The following is a 24,767-nucleotide window of genomic DNA, read 5'->3' as shown; positions in this document are numbered from 1 at the left end:
TATGTCCTTTTCACTTTACTTCTTTCCTCATCTGTAAAATGGAGAAAGAAGTACCCATGTCACATGCTGGTTCAAGGGGTATGCTTATCAGTCAACCCACCACAAACACTGGCTATTAAAACACAGCACTTTCTACAGCGTGAGTATGTGTGAAGGAAAATGACTCTTTGGCTCTTGGTTGGTCAAAATTTTAAGGAAACATACCATCCAGTCCATTCACTTTCTCTGCCTGTTCCTAAGCTAAAGGTCACACACAAACCCTTTCCTTTTGGTGTAACTTCCATGTGACTGCAGAGACAGTAATTTCTAATTGCCTAGAACAAGAATTGTTTCCGCTTCTACAATAGCAGAACGTTGAATATTAATAAGAAAAAATCAATGGACATTAAGGTTCTAAAAAGTTGTTTCTAAATTAAGCAAATCTGGTATACATATAAATCTTGATTACAGTACAATTCTGGTCATTGCCACATGGCATTAAAAAAATCAAACAAACAGCAAAGATAATACTTCCAGATTCCCTTGTCCTGGCTGTGGCCATGTAATAAGTAGTGCTGACCACAGTGGAAACATACTGAAGTGTGTGAAAATCTAGGAAGGCTGTTTATAAATTTAAATTATTTGGGAGGGAGATAATTTTTTGTCTTGCATTTAGCATGCAATGCCAAAGTAATGGCTGGAGCTCCAGCAATCACTTTGGAACACAAGTACACTTTGGAGATAGCAGACATGTTAGAATACTCAAGTAGAAATATAGGCATCAGGATTCCTGACGATAGCATGGAGCCTCAATATTTATTTCTATTACAGCCAAATCTAAACTTAATTGATAAAGTCGCCTTTCCACGTGTCATTTTGGAACATCTGAGGACTAACCAGCTTTCTCTTGCCACGCCCACTGGAACCAGGATTTGTATGAATATCAGACTTGCTTAACTTAGAAACAGCTTTTTAAGACCTTATTCCATTATTTTCCCTTTTTTCCCGCTTATATTTCGTTATTGACTTGGCTTTCAGCCAACTTATATTCTGAAGGCCAAATTTTTGCTAGTTGCAGATAAGCTGCCCACACTTTTGTTGACTTACCCCCAATAAGGAGTGTTCGTTTAACAATGAAACATATTCAGTTATTCACATGTAACTTCTTTGACCATAAGCTGGATGTCCTTGCTTTTGCAAACTGCTTGGTCACCATTATTCTTATCTTATTTGATTGAGGTTATTTTTGGATGCAAGAAAACACCTGTGGGCTTCAAAGCTTGAGTTGCGTAGCTTGTTCTCTGCTACAGTTGCCAGACGAAATCACTGAAAACTTCCAACAGGTGAGAGTGAAGATGTTTTAATACAAATAATAATAAGGGAACTAAACTGCAGATTCGTAAAATCAAAGTGTCAATGAGGTGAGAGAAAAGTCTTCTGCTTGGGGGCTTCGTGCTCATCAAGTATGAATCTGCACTGTGTGGCCCCTCGAAGATAGGGAGGAGGACATATAGAATGAATGAATACATACATGCCTACATACATACATATATAAAATACACAGCTATTTCTTTTTCTTCTCCTTTTCAGGCTTCTTCCTGATGCTTGATAAAATCTAACAGGAGATATTATTTGAGGAATTCTACCTAAGCTTTCTTTTTCAAATATACACTATGTCTCCTTAAATAGGTTCTTGTAGCAGATATTGTAGTACCTTACCTCTATTCCCATAGGTCCTGCCAATTCAGCAAACTTTCTCTGGCCCTCAGATCGTCCTCTGTCATCAAGTAGGACAGGCCAGAAATGCCAAGGAATTTACCTCCCTCTGGGAATAGCTCTCAACTGATGGAAGTTGTTGGTGTGTAAATAGCTCATTTCCCTCTCCCATTGAGTGGAATAACTCTGAGATGCATCTTTCCACCTGCTTCCAGTGTTATTAAGCTTAATAATCATAATTATGCTGGTTTGGTAGTGCATATACAATTTTAATGGAAGATAATTATTTTTTGCTACATAAGCCTGATATTATCTACTTTCAGGCAACGTACTTACAATCACTAGCAGGATTGGAAAGAAACTCAAGGCCAGCTGATGGCTTTCATCATGTACCTCCCCATGGATCTATCATATACATTACTTGCCCTCCAGGTGCCTGTCAGGGAGAAAATCCTGAAATGTTTGAGTGAGAGGAACAATAATTGTGGAAATTCCTGAAAACTAAGCCTTCATTCAATACTGAACGAATGTTTATGTGCCTACTGTGTGTCAGATGCTTTAATAGAAGCTGGGGATATAGTTTTGTTTTCGTTCTCATGAACCTCATAGCCTAGAATGAGATCAAAGGCTTAGTTACACTATGTGTTAAGTTCTAAGAAAAAAAGTTCCATGAAAAGTATACTTATTGCCTGTGCGTTCCCTCTGCAATAAAATCCACCTCTGAATTAAGCCCAACTCTCAGAGGGAACTCTATGTGGACTGCAATATACCATCCCTTAGTGAAATGGTTTTTACTGAACTGTGCTTCGTTGTAATGTCATCAGCTTACATAAAGGTATATTATATAGAAGCAGTGCCATTACACATATCATGGTGTTTATTTGAAGGATGGTAAGAGGGGTGTTTGTGAAATAAATCAGACAGTATCTCTCTGTAAGTACACAGAGAATAATTTTTCTCCTGTCTCATTATAAAGAATATTTATGCTTTTAACTAATGGTTACTGTGATTCTGTTTTATCGTTCCTGTTACCTGCTAGGAAGCATGAGACAGAAATCAATGTCCTGGCCTATCTCCCACAAGTGAATAAGGTTTCACTGCCTGTATTATTTGTGGCTGTCACTCTGGGATTCATTTTATTTGTCTGCTCATATTTTCCCCTAATTATGTTTCTCTTACTTTTTAATAAAAATTTGTCTTCCTAGATTAGCTGCATCTTTTTTGCCTATCTCGAATCATTCTAAAATAAGACTGTGTGTAAATAAATCATCTAAAATATAAAATTATTAGAATATCACAAAGCCCAATTTACCCAATCTCATCAAATTAAACTGACCTTATTTCAATAATTTATTTCACTTGTAGTTCTTTATCTCAGGCAGTGATTAGAAAATCCATACCTTAAATAATAAACATGTTACTGTTAAATTGGAATACTTTTTAATTTATTTTATGTTAAAAAGAAACACATGAACATGATGGGGATAGGATGGAATAAAACAAAATAAATAAAGATTTATATTTTTACACTGAATTAGATTCATTTCTTATGTCCTTCACATGTCAACCCACCTATTTATAAAATTTTCAGGGGTACTTTTATTTTAGAACTCAAAGTAAAGTTTCTTGATGGAAATGCTCAGACTTTAATATTTGCAGCTGCAGTGCATCTGTATTTACTTTGAGGGAAAAAAAATCATCCAGCAATTGAGAGAGACAATGCAGAGGATAGCCCAGAATTGCAGGAAGTTGGATGACACCAAAATAGAGGGATATCTCAGTCTTTCACAGTCTCTAAATAGAGTGCTGAGATTAAACAGCCTTGGGAATTTAGGGCTTATGAAATTACAAAGACGTTTTTGTTGAAAGACGGTCACTCACAGCTTTATGTCTTTTGTTTGCAGACCATTTAAGACTGCAAAGGCTGAAATACCAACCTGGAAGCCAAGAAAGGACTTTGAGCTTGGCTCTCTATGTGGTTCAAATTAGTCAGATATGTTAGTGGTTGCCAATAGGTTGTTGGCTCTTTTTTTCTTTTTTAGCTTGGTTTTTATCTAATTAAATTCTCAAAAGGGAATGGCGGAACTGATTGACCCATTTGTTTCTCCAGAAGGAAAAGGGCAGAGAGTTATTCTTTGAAAATATATTTTTTAAAAAGGCTACAGACAATATCAAAGGTTTTAGGCACCTTACTTTCCCTAAATATTTTATTTGGTGCCTCACATGTACATGATTTCCATATAAATGTGTCTCAGAATCGTTTATATCAATCATCTTCATTATTTCTGCTCTTTTCCTATTGCAGGCTTTTTTTTAAAGCAAGACCCCATTGAGACTTGAGCTATATTAACTTTTTAAAGGTGCCATCGTGGTTCTGGGTTATATGACTTTGGGTCCCCTCACTTCTCTCAGGGTAGAAGAAAAAAATTATCTTATACTTAAAAATAATTACAGCAATAGAAAATTCTGCCTTTATACATCCTCTCCTATACCATAATTCAAATTGATTGATACTAAAACATGGATGGTAACTGATATGAAATTAATAACTAAAACAAACTAAGGTTGGGGTGACACACTGGCAGAGGACATAAATTGTAGACTGTCAAAGTGTTTAATTCCAGTTGGAAAATGGAGGTTCCCAGGAATTAAGTATCTTGATGCACCTTTGTGGTAACAGGCAAGTCTGACCTTTTTTTCTGTCTGCTAAAGTGATGAGGGATTTTATTCTCCGAGGCTGTCATTCCAGTACTTTCCACAGGCAAGTAATTGAATTTCCAAAAGCCTAGTACTGGAAGAGCCAAGCTCAACATCCTCTCTTGGCTTCCATTCTATGGCTTTTTTCTGCTGAATAAGGCCCACTGAGAATGACTAGATTGTAGTTTATTATGTTGCCCTGATTATGAATCAGTGCAATTTACAAATGTTTTGCATTTGAAACCTGGAGTTGTTTTAGGTTCATTTGCTGACATATGTGAATTTGCTAGAAAAGGCCAGTATCAAATGACATCCACCATCTGTGGAAGGTATTATGTCTAGAGCTAAGAACTGGAAACATGAAAGAGGTTTGCAAAGTGACTTGAACCTACTTGAGTTCAAAAGCAAAAGCAAATATTTATTCCTGCAAAATATGTCCCAAATCATTCCATTTAGAAATACATCTACTCTTGCATTTAAAAGATAATTATAATGCATCTGTTATAGTCGACTTTTAAATTATAAAGAATATTAAGAACAAAGTTAGGCTTTCAAGGTTGACTTCTATATGAGACATAACTTGTCTTTTGTTTCCAAAGTAACCCCTCTCTATTATCATATATAAAACTTTAAGTCCAAGTCTCCTATTTCCATCAAAAACCTATCTTCATCCATGGTCTTCTCATATACTCCTTCTTGTGAATGTAAGTTAAGGTCCATAACTTTTCCAAGGTTAAATCTTGTTTCCAATTTTAGAATTAAAGAATTGTTCTCTTTGCAGGGTGTTTTGTTGGCAGGGGTGTTGAAGATTGGGAGACAGAAGATAGGATTATTTGAAATCACTTCTTATAGTGGACATAATCCATTACTTATGTATCAGTTCATTCCTGGTTTTTTGGCAACTGATTTTAAGGTAATTTTTGTTGGCAAATCTAGGTAGGTACCATAATACACGTGGTAAGTCTCATATTATAAACACCAGTAGAAAACAAAAGGATTGTAGGTAGAATGCAAGACATTCATAATAATTATGAACATTTTAAATCATAAGCCTCAATTATTATCTCCTATTATTGGTGTAGAAATAACTTACCTTTCATATATGTATGTATTTAGCAAATATTAAATAATTGTCTCTCATATGCCAGGCACTGTTACCAAACTGGGGTCTAAACCAATGAACAATCAATAAAACAAATAAAGCCCTTAATGTAATGACACTTATGTTCCCACTGGGAAAAAAGAAATAAATCTATACGTCACATGGTGGTAAATGCCACAGAGAAAAATCATCCAGGGTAAGAGGGTTGAATACTAGATCATCAAGAAAAAAACTCACTGAGAAGGTCATATTTGACAAGAACTTGAAGTAGAGTATGATTAATACAAATAAACTGGGAAGAACCGACCAGCCAGTACAAAGGCCCTAAGGCAGGAGTGTACTAAGTGTATTTGGAGAACAATACAGATGCCTGTGTGGTTGTTATGGGGTATGCAAGGGAGAGACTGGTGAGAAATGATATCACATAGGTAGCACTGGGCCTTATGGGCCAAACTAAGGACTTTGGTATTTTTTAATTGTGATAAAAAACACATAGCAACATTTATTATCTTAACTATAGATGATACAGATGTACAGTTTAAATGTACAGTTCAGTAGTGTTTAGTATATTTACATTGTTGTGAAAAATTTCTTCAGAGTTTTCATCTTGCAAATCTGAAACTCTAGACCCATTAAACAACTCCCCTCTTCACCCCTCCCCCAGCCCCTGGTAACCACCATTCTACTCTTAGTTTCTATGAATTTGACTTCTTTACATACCTCATATAAGTGGAATCACATAATATTTGTCTTTTTGTGCCTGAATCATTTAACCTAACATAATATACTCAAGGTTCATCTATGTTGTATCATCCAGCAGGATTTCCTTCCTTTTTAAGGATGAATAATATTTCATTTTATGTATATACTACATTTTGTTTATCCATTCATCTGTCTATGGACATAAAAATCTTAGAATTATTCATGACTCCCCTTTTTGTATCACACCTTACATATTATTGTAGGCATTTAAAAACATATTATTGTGTAAATATTACTCTCTTTGGCAATTTCCATTTTCTGTATGAAACTTTATTGTTTTTTTCTCTCTTCTAAAACAATTTCTCTCTGGTCTAATCTTGCTTCTATCATTGTTGTTGCCATGGTGTCTTCGTTACAGTCAGTTTCATTACTGGCATTCATTCAGCTAAAAGAAATGATTATTTATATAACTATTTCTTTTATACCTTTTTTATACAATTAGCTTCTAGCAAAAAACAGAGCTTAGAATAAGTATGTGTGTGTGTGTGTGTGTGTGTGTGTTTAAAGTGTGTTGAATGAATGTAGAGAATCGATGTCTTTTGCTTTTACAGTCTTCTCTAATTTATAACTAGCTCTCTGAGTGATGGAATAAACACTTTTCTTCTCATAAAAAAACTCAATAATGTAAAAGAGAGAAAAAAATCCTTTTTAGGGCAATAGCATTATCATTGAGAATACCAATTAGTATGCAAATAAGCAACACAGAACAGAATACACATCATTTTATAAATAAAGTAATATACAAATATACGTATAAGCAGAAAAACATTGTGCTAATATATTATCTAACAATATCATTGATAGTCATATGTACATTTATGAAAGTTGAAAGCAAAAAGATAATTTTTTTTTCACAAAGATAATTTTTAAGACAGAGGATCAAAAAGATCTCGTAAGTAAGATGATGTGGAAACATCACCTAATGTTTGATGGGTAGAATGGGAAGAAAGGGTATTCTAGGGAGAAGACTAACCTAAGCAAAGGCATGAAGGTAGGAGATAAAAGACAGAATGCAGACTTGATTTTGAATGAAATAGTTTGACGCAAAGCATGAGTATTTTAAGTATTCTGTAGAGGAGTAATGGAATATAAGCCAGAAAAAAAAATACAGCCAATGGCGTGTGATATGCCAGGCTAGGGGTTTTGTACCTGCTTCAGGAGACAGGCAGTGGGAGGTTGTGGATAGACTCTGAGCAGAGAAATGATAAAATGCCTGCTGACTGTGAAACCAGGCAGGTAGTTACTCAATAATCCTGCCAGGAGGTGACAAAATACAAGAAGTGGTGAGTAGCAGTGAGGATGAAAGTAGAGAGATGATGACTGGGCGCCATAGTTTAGAAATATACTTAACCACATCGAGTGACTGGGTGAGTGTGAGGAATTAGGGAGATTCTAGGGGCTGGAGAGCACAGCAGCATTAAGTTAGGAGCCATAGCGAAGGAGGAACAAGGCGTTGAGGAGGAGATATCATGAATTTGATTTTGAACTCATAACTATAACTTATGGGGCTACATAAGTTATGGAGAACAAGGAAAGACTATATGGGAAATCATCAGAGGAGGTTATAGGGATGTGACTGCAACTACTGTGTAGGTAAGATTATAGTTTTGGTATAATAAGTAGTGGTTGCAGAAAATACAAAATAGTAATAAAAAATTATTAAGCATCTGCTAAGTATCAGGAACTAAGTTAAACTCTTCTATGCAATTTTTTTGTTTTTGTTTTTGTTTTTTTGTCATATGTGGGCCTCTCACTGTTGTGGCCTCTCCCGTTGCGGAGCACAGGCTCCGGACACACAGGCTCAGTGGCCAAGGCTCACGGGCCCAGCCACTCCGTGCCATGTGGGATCTTCCCGGACCAGGGCACGAACCCGTGTCCCCTGCATCGGCAGGCGGACTCTCAACCACTGCGCCACCAGGGAAGCCCTCTTCTATGCAATTTTAAAAAACATATTCTTCACAATAGTTCCATGAGGTAGTCACTATTAGCTTGATTTCCTTGAAGAGCAAACAGACATATTAAATAATTTGCTCAAGAGTACATAGCCGCTAGGTGGCAAAAGCAGGGTTAGGAGCCTGGTGTGTCTGACTTCAGAGGCCACTTAGATTAGAGGCAAATCTCCTGCTTGTCCCCGGGTACTATGTCTTTATATCCTTGTCTGTTTTTGATACTGCGCTTTTTGAAATTTTATTTATAATGCTAAGAAACAACTTGGGATATGCATAGCTCTAAACACCCAGAACTAATAAAATTACATTGATCTGTAGAGCATCAAAATCACAGGGCAAAACACTATCCAAAGTAATTCTAGCTACTTTTGCCAATTTAGCAGTAATTAGGTCTAGGGAGTCTCTGGGAGTCCTGTGTTCCAACAATGTCTAGACGATTATGTTTTCGCAGCCATGCACCATGCTTCCAATTATATTTTGAGAATTGTTTTTATTAGAATCCCACGATGGAGGCTCTGTAACCTTGTTTTCCCCCTATTATTCTAACCAGAATAAATCTGGCTTTATTTAAAGGAAGGAACTAACCACTACCACAAATACCTCATACCAGAATATTTTACCTTTGTTTTTGGACATGAAAATGATGGTTGCTAAAAGATCCAGAGAAGTGAAAGGCAAAATGAGACAAAGGAGACAATATAATGTTTGCTTGGTTCTTCAGAACACAATGCAGTTACTTCTGCTTTTTTCTCCTTTTTTCCCCCCTTTAAAATGAGCTGGTGATGTTTTGTAAGCCTCCTAGTGGGTATAAATATCACCACTGTGCTACTGACCTATTTATATCCCCTAGATATTTCTAATTAAATCATGATATTCAAAACATATTAAATTTTAAATGTTTCTAATATCAGCAAGAAGGTATTTTCTTGTTTCTTTTTTTTAAAAGCTGTCACTTAAAAAAAGCACTTTGGTGTTACTGCTAGAAACCTCCCATAGAGATGCCTGATGAAGACAAATTACAAAACAAATCAAAAGTCTGACTCTTTTTTGGAGATTGGTACGTACTGGGCATAATAATTACTGAGTTCCACCTGAAAGCACGTACAGCATCTAGCAATTGTGGTTTATTAACATAATAAATTTTTGCTAGTATGGATGTTTGGGAAAAAAAATTTAAAGGGCTCCATTTGAATGTACAGTCTCACATGAAAGACTAAGGGGACCCTTTAAGGGAGTTGAGTGTTACTCAATAAAAAAGCATCATTCAGTTTGAATATTTTAGATACAGTTTATACAAACAAGTGATTAGCTCAAATAATTGCTTTTATCAGATTCAAAGCATGGGGAAATCAAGCAGTTTGTCCAACATACCACCAGCTCAAGGTTTTCTTCAAACCAAGAGAGGAATTATCATTTCATTTTTTTGTCAGAGGCAGACATCAGAGAAATATTTTCATGCCCTTTAAAACCAAATGTATTACTTAGGATTTGCAACCCACGTATCCCCTATCCAGTTTCTTGCAGTCTATTCACCTGGTAATATGGTCATCACAGAGCTGACCACTGGGGTAGAGACAACTCTACATTCTTGCTTTTGAATGGAAATTCACATACTGAAAATTTAGGAAGAAACACTGTCCATTGCAGACTAGCCAAATTAATTATTCTTTATTGATTGAAAGCAAAACAGATTGATTACCTGCATGGTTGTTTTAAAGATATCTTGCAGTTTGGAAAAATTTAAGATGAGATGAGAATTAAGTTCCAAAAGCACCAAGAACTCCAAAAGAAAATGTATTCATGAGCAAGTATTAGGATATCAAGCTCTTCAGAACAAGGGAAAGAACAGTGGCCTATGTCATACTTTCAGGGAGAGACAGAGTGGAAGAGATAGATGCTGACCATCAAGAAATGAAGATAGTAAAGGATACTTTCATTGGGAACAGCCTAGAAGATGATAGAGATTCTCTTCAGATCCTAGTTTGCTCAGGAATCTATGAACACATATGCAGAATTTTCTAATAACAATTCTCAATATCCTAACAAGAAATATTCAAATATCGCAAATTTTAGGTAAATGTTTATTGTATGGGAAGAGCATGGCTTTAGGGATTAGAGAGATCAGGGCTGGAATCCTGACACCACCACCTATTCTGACCTAGCAGAGCGTATTCAGTTTTTCAGTCTCATGAGCAAGAATATTATTAAGTTGCAATCGTTGCCAGGTGGGAGGATTCAATAAACATATCATCAGGGTATATCTTCCAGTAAGATGGACATGTGTGTGGTTGTCTTTACACACTGTTTTCTTCTCCATGACCTCATTCCTCATTTCTCTTCTGCCTAAAGCACACGCTTGCACGTGAACTGGAAGGGGACCACAGAGGGAGAGAGACTGAATGCTCAGAAGCCAGAGGGATAACAGCCCTATCTCAGGGGCTCTGGAGACGCAGAATGGTATGAGATCTAGAACAGGGTGAGAGATACCCTGTTAGAGCAGGACAGGTTTCAACCCTGGAACCACACTGATCTGGATTCACCTACATCCTCTATCAATCATTTATTAGCTATGTGACCTTGGGCAAGTCCTTTACTTCTCCTAGTGTTGATTTTATTATTTGAAAAATGGGGATAATAAGAGACTATTTAAGACAATGCTTACTCATAAAGCACTTAGCACAATCTGGCACCTAATGATTGCTTAGCTCATACTCATCATCGTCGTAGCCATCATCATCATTATCATCAGTATTATTTGCTTCTGTGAGAGGGAACTTCACTAGGAAAAGATGTCTCTAGATGCAAATAAAAGTGCTGACTTCTGATGGCTTTCACTTTAACCCTGAGACAGGAGATAATGCCAGCTACTTTGCTTTGGAGGGGAGACCAGAGGAAAGTCAGAAGGGTGGACACATCAAATCAGTGAGACTAAAAATATTTACAAAGACAAAAATGTGAGTGATCTTTGAGTTTGTTTACCAATCGCCTCCACCCAGAATAATGCCTAATGGATGTTTTAATAACCGTTGAGCTGCTTTTTAAAAATTTCCCTGTTTGATGATAGAATTAACCACTTCTTTTGCTACTGCAGTTTGCTCATATATGGAAAAAGTGACCTACAAATAAGCATTAGCATCCATCCTGGAATCTGGAAAAACTCCATGACTGCTATAACTAAAGATATTTTTGGTTCACAACCAATGTCTAAATTCTAAAACATTCCAGTTTTTAAATCTCTATACATGACATATCACCCACTAAGGGTTTATACTTTCTTTTAAAATGACTATTTATTTTCATAAGACTTCCTGGTAGGACTTCAGAATTAACACTAAACTGTATTTTCAGAAAGAGAAGTTCCAAGAATCAAGGTAACAAACTTCCATTCAGTATAAAGTTAACGTGATTACAGTTTAATCATATTTTTCCGCATCGGTTTTCTGTGCTTCCATAATAGTGTTTCTTCAAGGATTTGGGATCCCTATGTATTAATTTACTCTGACCTTTGTCAATGTTTTTGGTAATAGGTTTAGGTGATGTAGTTGGAAAATGACCTGTAAAAGACTGTAAAAGCCAATTTAACCTGTCATTTAGCTGAACATTTAACTATTTCAGCTATATCGTGGGATAAACAGATTTGAGAGCTGACAGGAAATCTGTTGTATGAATGTATTGATCCCTACCCCCTTCCCACTCTTGCAGCTACAGATGCCCAGTCCAAGACAAAAAGGGCCAGAGACAGCATTGTGCTTACCATCATGTGTGTTATACCCTGTGCTATAGAATTTATTGAAACTTCACTGAGACAAGCATCAATATTTTAAAAGCCCTGAGTACAATAAGGGTGTAAGTTCCTTGAGGGTCAGAACTGAGTAATCATTGGATTCCTAGTTTCTCATACATTACATGGCCCTGCACACATAGGCACCCAACATGTATTGGTGAATGACTGAGTGATTTATGAAATATTTAGAAATTTAGATATTTCATATATCTACCTCTTCCCTACATACATCTTATTAGCAGACATAATTAAAATTTGAACCATCTTGGACTTCTGTCTTTATTGCAAAGACCCATCTGGGCTCATCAGTTTCACCCTCTTCACCAAACAACTCGAGTCACACAGCATATGTTTAGTAATTTATCACATTAAAAAAAATAAAACCCTGCTAGGGAGTAATTGCAGTCCAGAAAAATCTCATTAGTATAGCACAGCAAGTCCAATCCTCCCACCTAAATTTTCAACACTGTGGAAGAACAAATGCATGCCCGAATTTAAGAAATAATATTATTTGTGATGTTGCACTATTTATTACTGTGTGACTTCAGAATAGTTCAGTTTACAGATGGATGAAAATTGTTCAATAATATGATGGAGTCATTCAGATAAGACTAAAGTGCTTAGTGCTGTGTCTAAATATAAGAAAAAAATTGTGAGTGCCAAAGGTAAGAGGTTTTTTTTTTTTTAATGTATTCACAGCAATAATAATTCTGCCACATCAAGTATTTGAGTTTGAGTATATAACTATTTCATGGAGCTTTGACCTTAATATCAATTTGAAAAATCTATTTTAGGCCATATTGAATGATTTCAACATTTTTAATATTTTACTTGAGAACATCTGACAATGCGGTGTCATTTTTGACCTGTCTGGCAAGTGGAGTGGAATATCTTTATATCTTACTCAAGTGTGTGTTTGAACGTGCCCAACACAATGCAGTTTAGTCTCCCAGAAGCCATCTGTAGTGGTGACAGCAGAAATGCCATCTGTAGCGGTGACAGCAAAAACGCCACCTGTAGTGGTGACAGCAAAAATGCCAGAAAGCAGAGAAGAGGGTGCCTGTAGGAAGCAATAAAATCACAGGGAATAAGTACGTGCTCTAGGGTCAGACTGCCCACCTTTGAATCCTAACTTAGCTATTGGTAATTTAACCCAAGTTTTCGTTTCCATCCACCACACGGGGATAGCAGGGTCCCCAGGGGATTCTTATGGGATTCATTAACCTGATGCCCGAAAAGCACTTATGCAGAGCCAGGCACATCATGAAAGCACAATAAATCTCTCCTGCCAGCACCCTGCCCCTTAATTTCTGTTTGAGCAAAGGTGAGTAATGTTGACCCTCTGGCAACACTTCCTCATCTATAAAAAGGAATATTAATCATACCCGTCTGTACACTTGTGAGGATCTGATGGTACAATGTAAAGCTCTGTGTAAACCACGGTTAATATTTAGTAATTACTCTTATTATTGCCCAGAAATCAGGCATTACTAGCTATGTATTTACCATAATATGTGTGCATTGCACGTATGTCACCTTTGATTGTGTGCATGTGGGAGGGGTTCTTTCAAACAGAATATGTCAATAAGCGAATTAATGACACTCTAATATTTACTAAACATATATATTATCATATATACACTTATTAGTGGAAACACTGAGTTTCTATTCTGAGCTAAGCCCAGTTCTAAATGCTGGGGTTATGGCGATGAATAATACAGGTACAGATGGATTTCCTGCTGCCATGGAGTCATTTGAAGGGGGCTAGACAAGAAAAAAAATTAAGATGTCAAGTGATAGACAGCTATGACCAAAACTAGGGTAAGGGGCCTAGAGAGTGATAGGGGTGTGGTCAGAGAAGATTCCTTCTGAGAAGGTAACATTGGACCAGAGATCTGATGGAAATGAGAATTAAGTCACACAGAGGAAAGAGCAAGCGCAAAGTTCCTCAGGTGGGTGGCTGCTTGGAGTGTTAAATGGACAGTAAAGAACTGTGGCTGGAGAGGTGTGAGCAGGGGGGGGGGGATGGAGGAGATGGTAGAAAAAAGAAAAAACATGGAAGGTCTCGTAGGCTACGATGAATCTTTTGTTCCATTCTGAGCGAGATGGCAGCCCTTGGAAGTGCTGAGTGGAGGACTAACGTGATCTAACTTATATTTTATACATTTATTCATTTATTTTGTGTATTTAAAAACTGGTTTAGTTTTCTTTTTATTATTGTTATTATTTAACATCTTTTGGAGTATAATTGCTTTACAATATTATGTAAGTTTCTGCTGTATAACTAAGTGAATCAGCTATACTAATACATCTATTCCCATATTCCCTCCCTGTTGCATCTCCCTCCCACCCTCCCTATCCCACCCCTCTAGGTGGTCACAAAGCACCAAGCTGACCTCCCTATGCTATGCGGCTGCTTCCCACTAGTTGTCTATTTCACATTTTGTAGTGTATATATGTCACTGCTACTCTCTCACTTCATCCCATCTTACACTTCCCCCTCCCCGTGTCCTCAAGTCTATTCTCTACATCTGCATCTTTATCCTTTATTCCTTTATTCATCAGAACCTTTTTTTTTAGATTCCATATATATGTGCTGGCATTCGATATTTGTTTTTCTCTTTCAGACTTACCTCACTCTGTATGACAGACTCTAGGTCCATCCACCTCACTACAAATAACTCAATTTCGTTTCTTTTTATGGCTGAGTAATGTTCCATTATATATATGTGCCACATCTTCTTTATCCATTTATCTGTTGATGGACACTTAGGTTGCTTCCATGTCCTGGCTATTGTAAATAGAGCTGCAATGAACATCATGGTACATGTCTCTTTTTGAATTATGGATTTCTCAGGGTATATGCCCAGTAGTGGGATTGCTGGGTCATATGGTAATTCTTTTTTTAAGGCACCTCCACACTATTCTCCACAGTGGCTGTATCAATTTACATTCCCACCAACAGTGCAAGAGGGTTTCCTCTTCTCTACACCCTCTCCAGCATTTATTTATTTATTATTTTTTCTGTGGTATGCGGGCCTCTCACCGTTGCGGCCTCTCCCGCTGCGGAGCACAGGCTCCGGATGCACAGGCTCAGCAGCCATGGCTCATGGGCCCAGCCGCTCTGCGGCATGTGGGATCCTCCTGGTCCAGGGCACAAACCCGTGTCCCCTGCATCAGCAGGCGGATTCCCAACCACTGTGCCAACAGGGAAGCCCCAGCATTTATTGTTTGTAGATTTTTTTTTTTTTTGTGGTACGCGGGCCTCTCACTGTTGTGGCCTCTCCCGTTGCGGAGCACAGGCTCCGGACGTGCAGGCTCAGCAGCCATGGCTCACGGGCCCAGCCACCCCGCGGCATATGGGATGCTCCCAGACCGGGGCACGAACCCGTATCCCCTGCATCGGCAGGCAGACTCTCAACCACTGCGCCACCAGGGAGGCCCAGTTTGTAGATTTTTTGATGATGGCCATTCTGACTGGTGTGAGGTGATACCTCATTGTAGTATTGATATGCATTTCTCCAATAATTAGTAATGTTGAGCATATTTTCATGTGTTTGTTGTCCATCTGTATGTCTTTTTTGGAGAGATGTCTATTTAGGTCTTCTGCCCATTTTTGGATTGGGTTGTTTGTTTTTTTGATATTGAGCTGCATGAGCTGATTGTATATTTTGGAGATCAATCCTTTGTCAGTTGCTTCACTTGCAAATACTTTCTCTCATTCTGAGGGTTGTCTTTTCATCTTGTTCATGGTTTCCTTTGCTGTGCAAAAGCTTTTAAGTTTCATTAGGTCCCATTTGTCTGTTTTTGTTTTTATTTCCATTTCTCTAGGAGGTGGGTCAAAAGGGATCTTGCTGTGATTTATGTCATAGAGTGTTCTGCCTTTGTTTTCCTCTAAGAGTTTTATAGTGTCTGGACTTACATTTAGGTCTTTAATCCATTTTGAGCTTATTTTTGTGTATGGTGTTAGGAAGTGGTCTAATTTCATTCTTTTACATGTGGCTGTCCAGTATTCCCCGCACCACTTATTGAAGAGGCTGTCTTTTCTCCATTGTATATTCTTGCCTCCTTTATCAAAGATAAGGTGACCAGAGGTGCATGGGTTTATCTCTGGGCTTTCTATCCTGTTCCATTGATCTATATTTCTGTTTTTGTGCCAGTACCATATTGTCTTCATTACTGTAGCTTTGTAGTATAGTCCAAAGTCTGGGAGCCTGATTCCTCCAGCTCCGTTTTTCTTTCTCAAGACTGCTTTGGCTATTCGGGGTCTTTTGTGTTTCCATACAAATTGTGAAATTTTTTGTTCTAGTTCTGTGAAAAATGCCATTGGTAGTTTGATAAGGATTGCTTTGAATCTGTAGATTGCTTTGGGTTGTACAGTCATTTTCACAATGTTGGTTCTTCCAATCCAAGTACATGGTATATCTTTCTATCTACTTGTATCATCTTTAATTTCTTTCATCAGTGTCTTATAGTTTTCTGCATACAGGTCTTTTGTCCCCTCAGGTAGGTTTACTCCTAGGTATTTTATTCTTTCTGTTGCAATGGTAAATGGAAGTGTTTCCTTAATTTCTCTTTCAGATTTTTCTTCATTAGTGTATAGGAATGCAAGCGATTTCTGTGTATTAATTTTGTATTCTGCTACTTTACCAAATTCATTGGTTGGCCCTAGTAGTTTTCTGGTAGCATCTTTAGGATTCTGTATGTATAGTAACATGTCACCTGCAAACAGTGACAGTTTTACTTCTTTTCCAATATGGATTCCTTTTATTTCTTTTTCGTCTCTGATTGTTGTGGCTAAAACTTCCAGTACTATGTTGAATAATAGTGGTGACAGTGGGCAACCTTGTCTTATTCCTGATCTTAGTGGAAATGGTTTCAGTTTTTCACCATTGAGAATGATGTTGCCTGTGGGTTTGTCAATATGGCCTTTATTATGTTGAGGTAAGTTCCCTCTGTGCCTACTTTCTGGAGAGTCTTTCTCATAAATGGGTGTTGAATATCATAAATGAATTTTGTCAAAAGCTTTGTCTGCATCTATTGAGATGATCATATGGTTTTATCCTTCAGTTTGTTAATAAGGTGTCTCACATTGATTGATTTGCATATATTGAATAATTCTTGCATTCCTGGCATAAACCCCACTTGATCATGGTGTATGATCCTTTTGATGTGCTGTTGGACTCTGTTTGTGAGTATTTTCTTGAGGATTTTTGCATCTATGTTCATCAGAAATATTGGCCTGCAGTTTTCTTTTTTTGTGACATGTTTGTCTGGTTTTGGTATTAGGGTGATGGTGGCCTCGTAGAATGAGTTTGGGAGTGTTCCTCCCTCTGCTATATTTTGGAAGAGCTTGAGAAGGATAGGTGGTAGCTCGTCTCTCAATGTTTGATAGAATTCATCCGTGAAGCCATCTCGTCCTGGGCATTTGTTTGTTGGAGGATTTTTAATCACAGCTTCAATTACAGTGTTTGTGATTGATCTGTTTAAATTTCTGTTTCTTCATGGTTCAGTCTTGGTAGGTTATACCTTTCTAAGAATTTGTCCATTTCTTCCAGGTTGTCCATTTTAATGGCATATAATTGCTTGTAGTAATTTCTCATGATTCTTTGTATTTCTGCAGTACCCAGTCTTACTTCTCCTTTTTCATTTCTAATTCTGTTGATTTGACTTGAGTCTTCTCCCTTTTTTTCTTGATGAGTCTGGCTAACGGTTTATGAATTTTGTTTATCTTCTCACAGAACCAGCTTTTAGTTTTATTGATTTTTGCTATTGTTTCCTTCATTGCTTTTTCATTTATTTCTGATCTGATCTTTATTTCCTTCCTTCTGCTAACTTTCTTTCTCTAATTGCTTTCAGTGTAAGTTTAGGTTGTTTATTTGAGATTTTTCTTGTTTCTTGAGGTAGGATTGTACTGTTATAAACTTCCCTCTTAGAACTGGTTTTGCTGCATCCCATAGGTTTTCAGTCGTTGTATTTTCATTGTCATTTGTTTCTAGGTATTTTTTGATTTCCTCTTTGATTTCTTCAGATATCTCTTGGTTATTTAGTAGTGTATTGTTTAACCTCCATGTGTTTGTATTTTTTTACAGATTTTTCCTGTAATTGATATCTAGTCGTATATCGTTGTGGTCAGGAAAGGTACTTGATATGATTTCAAGTTTCTTAAATTTACTGAGGCTTGATTTCTGACCCCAGATATGGTCTATCCTGGAGAATGTTCCATGAGTACTTGAGAAGAAAGGGTATTCTGTTGTTTTTGGATGGAATGTCCTATAAATATCAGTTAAGTCCATCTTGTTTAATGTTTCATTTAAAGCTTGTGTTTCCTTATTTATTTTCATTTTGGATGATCTGTCCATTGGTGAAAGTGGGTTGTTAAAGTCCCCTACTATGATTGTGTTACTGTCGATTTCCCCTTTTTTGGCTGTTAGCATTTGCCTTATGTATTGAGGTGCTCCTATGTTGGGTGCATAAATATTTACAGTTGTTATATCTTCTTCTTGGATTGATCCCTTGATCATTATGTAGTGTCCTTCTCTGTCTCTTGTAACAGTCTTTATTTTAAAGCCTATTTTGTGTGATATAAGAATTGCTGCTCCAGGTTTCTTTTGATTTCCATTTGCATGGAATAACTTTTTCCATCCCCTAACTTTCAGTCTATATGTGTCCCTAGGTCTGAAGTAGACCTGGGGACACATATAGACTATATGTGTCCCTGGGTCTCTTGTAGACAGCATATATATGGGTCTTGTTTTTTATCCATTCAGCTCGTCGATGTCGTTTGTTTGGAGCATTTAATCCATTTACATTTAAGGTAATTATTGATATGTATGTTCCTATTACAATTTTCTTAATTGTTCTGGGTTGGTTTTCATAGGTTTTTTTCCTTCTTTTGTGTTTCCTGCCTAGAGAAGTTCCTTTAGCATTTGTTGAAAGCTGGTTTGGTGGTGCTGAATCTCTTAGCTTTTGCTGGTTTGTAAAGGTTTTAATTTCTCCATCGAATCTGAATAAGTTTCTTGCTGGACAAAGTAATCTTGGTTGTAGGTTTTTCCCTTTCATCACTTTAACTATGTCCTGCCACTCACTTTTGGCTTGTAGAGTTTCTGCTGAAAGATCAGCTGTTAACCTTATGGGGGTTCCCTTGTATGTTATTTGTTGCTTTTCCCTTGCTGCATTTAATAGTTTTTCTTTGTTTTTAATTTTTGACAGTTTGATTAATATGTCTTGGTGTGTTTCTCCTTGGATTTATCCTGTATGGGACTTTCTGTGCTCCAGGACTTGATTAACTATTTCCTTTCCCATATTAGGGAAGTTTTCAACTATAATCTCTTCAAATATTTTCTCAGTCCCTTTCTTTTTCTCTTCTTCTTCTGGGACCCCTATAATTTGAATGTTTGTGTGTTTAATGTTGTCCCAGGTGTGTCTGAGACTGTCCTCAATTCTTTTCATTCTTTTTTCTTTATTCTGCTCTGTGGTAGTTATTTCCACTATTTTTTCTTCCAGGTCACTTATCTGTTCTTCTGCCTCATTTATTCTGCTATTGATTCCTTCTAGAAAAATTTTAATATCATTTATTGTGTTGTTCATCAGTGTTTGTTTACTCTTTAGTTCTTCTAGGTCCTTGTTAAATGTTTCTTGTATTTTTTCCATTCGAGTTCCAAGATTTTGGATCATCTTTACTACCATTACTCTGAATTCTTTTTCAGGTAGGCTGTCTATTTCCTCTTCATTTGTTTGTTCTAATGGGTTTTTGCCTTGCTGTTTCATCTGCTGCATATTTCTCTGTCTTCTCATTTTTTTAAACTTACTGTGTTTGGGGTCTCCTTTTTGCAGGCTGCAGTTTCACAGTTCCCGTTGTTTTTGGTGTCTGCCCCCAGTGTGCAATGTTTGTTCAGGGGCTGTGTAGGTTTCCTGGTAGAGTGGACTGGTGTCTGTGTCCTGGTGGGTGGGGCTGGATCTTGTCTTTCTGGTGGGCAGGGCTGAGTCTGGTAGTGTGTTTTGGGGTGTCTGTGAACTTAGTATGATTTTAGGCAGCCTCCCTGCTAATGGGTGGTGTTGTGTTCCTGTCTTGCTAGTTGTTTGGCATGGGACGTCCAGCACTGGAGCTTCCTGGCCATTGAGTGGAGCTGGATCTTAGCATTGAGATGGAGATCTCTGGGAGAGCTCTTGCCAATTGATATTACATGGGGCTGGGAGGTCTCTGGTGGTCCAATGTCCTGAATTTGGCTCTCCCACCTCAGAGGCTCAGGCCTGACACCAGGCTAGAGCACCAAGACCCTGTCAACCACACGGCTCAGAAGAAGAAGGAGAAAAAAAGAAGGAATAAATAAATAAAATTATTAAAATAAAAACTTTTTAAAGTAATTAAAAAAAAGAGTGCAACCAAACCAATAAAAAAATCCATCAATGTTATCAAGCGCTAAAAACTATACTAAAATAAACATAAAAATGAGAAACAAGTCAGTCGCATGCAGCAAACCCCAAGTCTACAGTTTCTCCCAAAGTCCACTGCCTCAATTTTGGGATGATTCATTGTCTATTCAAGTATTCCACAGATGCAGGGTATGTCATCCACAGATGCAGAGTATGTCAAGTTGCTGCTAGGAGAGACTTCCCTTTCTCTTCTTTGTTCGCACAGCTCCTGGGGTTCAGCTTTGGATTTGGCCCCACCTCTGCATGTATGTCACCCTCTGGCGTCTGTTCTTTGCCCAGACAGGAGGGGGTTAAAGGTGCGGCTGATTAGGGACCTCCGGCTCACTGAGGCTGTGGGGAGGGAGGGGTACAGAATGCGGGGCGAGCCTGTAGCTGCCGAGGCCAGAGTGACGTTGCAACAGCCTGAGGTGCGCTGTGTGTTCTCCCGGGGAAGTTGTCCCTGGATCATGGGACCCTGGCACTGGCGGGCTGCACAGGCTTCCAAGAGGGGAGGTGTGGAGAGTGACCTGTGCTTGCACACAGGCTTCTTGGCGGCTGCAGCAGCAGCATTAGTGTTTCATGCCGTGTCTCACGCCTGTCCCTGAAGCTCATTTAGGTGGTGCTCTGAATCCCCTCTCCTCGCGCACCATGAAACAATGGTCTCTTGCCTCTCAGGCAGCTCCAGACTTTTTCCCGGACTCCCTCCCAGCTAGTTGTGGTGCACTAGCCCCCTTCAGGCTGTCTTCATGCAGCCAACCCCAGTTCTCTCCCTGGGATACGACCTCCGAAGCCCATGCCTCAGCTCCCAGCCCCTGCCCACCCCGGTGCGTGAGCAGACAAGCCTCTCGGGCTGGTGGGTGCTGGTCTGCACCGATCCTCTGTGCGGGAATCTCTCCGCTTTGCCCTCTGCACCCCTGTTGCTGCGCTCTCCTCCGCGGCTCCGAAGCTTCCCCCCCCCACCCCGCCACTCCCCGTCTCCGCCAGCGAAAGGGCTTCCTAGTGTTTGGAAACTTTTCCTCCTTCACAGCTCCCTCCCAGATGTGCAGGTCCCATCCTTATTATTTTGTCTCTGTTTTTTCTTTTGCCCTCCCCAGGTATGTGGAGAGTTTCTTGCCTTTTAGGAAGTCTGAGGTCTTCTGCCAGCATTCAGTAGGTGTTCTGTAGGAGTTGTTCCACGTGTAGATGTATTTTTGGTGTGTTTGTGGGGAGGAAGGTGATCTCCATGTCTTACTCCTCTGCCATCTTGAAGCACCCACCCTTCTCTTTTTATTATTGAGTGGTAAGAATTTTTTTTAATTGAAGTATAGTTGATTTACAGTATTGTGTTAGTTTCAGGTGTACAGCAAAGTGATTCATATATCTGTATGTATTGTTTTTCAGATTCTTTTCCCTTATAGGTTATCACCAAAATATTGAGTATAGTTCCCTGTGCCATAGAGTAGGTCCTTGCTGGTTATCCATTTTGCACATAGCAATATGTATATGTCAATCCCAAACTCCTAATTTATCCTCCTCCCTGCCTTTTCCCCCTTGGTAACCACAAGTTTGTTTTGTATGTCTGTGACTTACATTTTAAAAACCTCATCTCTTAGTTTATTATGGCGGCTATAATAAAAATACCATAGACTGGGTGGCTTATAAACAAAACAGAAATTTGTTTCTCACAGTTGTGGAGGCTGGCAAATCCAAGGTAAATGTGCCAACAGATTCAGTGTCTGGTGGGAAGGGTCTGCTTTACTGTGTCCTCACATGGTGAAAAGGGGAAGGGAGCTCTCTGGGATCTCTCTTCTAACGATGATACTAATCCATTCATGAATGGATTAAGTTTCAACATATGAATGTGGGGTGATAACAAACATTCAGTCTACATGACCCACATTGGATGCTATGTAGAGAGTAGGTTGTAAGTGGGGCAGGAATGGATGGAGGAGGAATCTCTAGGAGGCGATTGCAATAGTCTGGGTGAGAAAGCATGGTGGATTAGATTAGAGGGTAGCAATGGGGGAAGATGGGACATTTACAACTCTGGAAATATTTTGAAGGTAGGGCTATGGGGATATCCTAATGGTTTGGAGGTGGGTGGGAAGAAAGAAGAATGATGTCCAGAATGACACTAAGCCTTTTGGCCAGAACAACTGAGACTGTAGACTAGAGATGCCATTCATTTAAGATGGGAACCCCTGGGGGAGGAGAAGATTTGCAGATAAAAGAATCCAGCTTTGGACCTTTCAAACTTAAGCTACTTGTTATAAATTCAAATGGTGATGCCACGTAGTAAATAAAATCAACAAGTTCAGAGTTCACTGGAGAAGTCCAGACTGAAGATAGAAACTTTGAAGTCACCGGCATGTAGGTGGTGTTTAAAACTGTGATACTAGAATAAATCACCTGGGGAATAAGAGAGGAGTTCAAAGGGAACTCCTGGGATGCTCTCACATTTATAGGATGAGAGTAAAGGAGTTGCTAAGAAAGAAAATATTTCCCTTTATCCTGGTAACAGATACTGACTACTGATCAACAGTGATTTTTCAAAAGAGGTCCTTTCACCAGATGCCTCAAAAATATAGGAGGCGCTTCTTTGTAATATATATATATATCCCCCATCTCACGGCACACTGACTGAATCAGAAATTCTAGGAATAGACCATCAGAGTCTGTTTTAACAAGTTTCCCAGGTGAGTCTTATCCACATTAAAGTTTGAGAATTAGTGCTTCCAAAAAGTTTTTTCTGATAGCCCGTGGAGAAGATGACACTATGTATACAGCATATTGTATAAATAGGCAAAGTGCTGGCAGGGACAGGAGCATATGGCCTGGAACCCTGGCTGTTGGGCCCTCCATACTGTCTGAGGGGATCAGTATGCTGGTGAATCTATAATCAATTTGGGTCGAAGACAGTGCTGGGGCACATAATTGCAGAGCTTTACTTCAGTCTGTCACACATAAAACTAGTGTTTTACAAAACTATGGTTATGTGTATACATTTACTCTAATAAACATGGGAGTTATTTAGATGACAATCAGAGATGAACTGATATTTAAGATATCTATTTCAGCCACAAAGGCAAATATTACAAAAATACACAAAAGTATAAAATATGAATAACCTAACCTCCAAAAAATTCTCAAAGTCTAGAAATTCATGATACTGAATTTTAAGGAAAATAAAAAAGCTTCTTTAATTTCCATATCACTAGTGAGTTCTCTTTCTTGTTTTTCTCACACAGGCATTAAAGGACTAAAGGTTTTGTTTAACAGCTGTTTTTTAATGTATTTAAGCCTAAGGTGATATTCAGGTAATAGTTTCTAAAATCTGTTCAGTAAAATGTCATCAGTCCCATGCTTAATTTGGGACCAGCTATATCTCCTTGGTTGTTAACAAGTCATATATTGTTATAAAGAAAAGGATTTAAGATGTAAAAATGAAAATGAAAACAGTTTGTTATTGTTTACTCCAAAGTGTCTCAGATGTATTTCATCAAAACAGCTACTTATTTCTGAAAAATTATTAATGTCTCAAAGGTCAATACTGTTCCCAGACCCCAATGTAAGAAACTCTGGTCTAGAAAACTGTTACATCATGACATGTAAGCAACTCCAAGGTAGTTTAGGAATCTGCATCCTGGGGTACTAACAGAAAGAAGCAATGATGAGTGGGGTGATTAGACTAAAGAGATTCTCGGGCTTCCCTGGTGGCGCAGTGGTTGAGAGTCCGCCTGCCGATGCAGGGGACAGGGGTTCGTGCCCTGGTCCGGGAGGATCCCACATGCCGCGGAGCGGCTGGGCCCGTGAGCCATGGCCGCTGAGCCTGCGCGTCCGGAGCCTGTGCTCCGCAACGGGAGAGGCCACAACAGGGAGAGGCCCGTGTACTGCAAAAAAAAAAAAAAAAAAAAAAAAAAAATGAGGGATACCTGTACCTTGTGAAACAGGGAGGAAAACAGGAAACCAAGAGTCTTTTGGAAGAAACACAGACAGGAAGGGGGGAAGAGTAACATGAGCTCATATAGACGGACAGGATTTGGTGTAGTTACCCTGTAGCTTTCACTCAAGTCCTGCCTTTGTACACTGAGAAGTAATGATTAATATTCTAGCAAGTTTACTGAGGCTTCCCTTAAACTCTGTCTCCTTAAACTTTATCTCCCTAAACCTCTATCTGGAATTTTCCTAGATCATATGCTCCTCCTGTTACTTATGTTCAAACAAGGCTGCTCTCATACTTAGAGGCAACTGTAGTCAGGGGTAAAACCTGCAGTAATACGCTACACTGATACACACTTCTTAGTTACAGACCTGGCGTTTTATGTTTAAATATGAAGCCTTTATTAATAGGAGGCATATGGTTCTAAGTGTTTTTGACTTAAAG

Source organism: Hyperoodon ampullatus (assembly GCF_949752795.1).
Source record: "Hyperoodon ampullatus genome assembly, chromosome: 16".
Classification (NCBI taxonomy): domain Eukaryota; kingdom Metazoa; phylum Chordata; class Mammalia; order Artiodactyla; family Ziphiidae; genus Hyperoodon; species Hyperoodon ampullatus.
The sequence above is the reverse complement of the archived record's forward strand: the minus strand, read 5'-3'. Positions refer to the sequence as shown.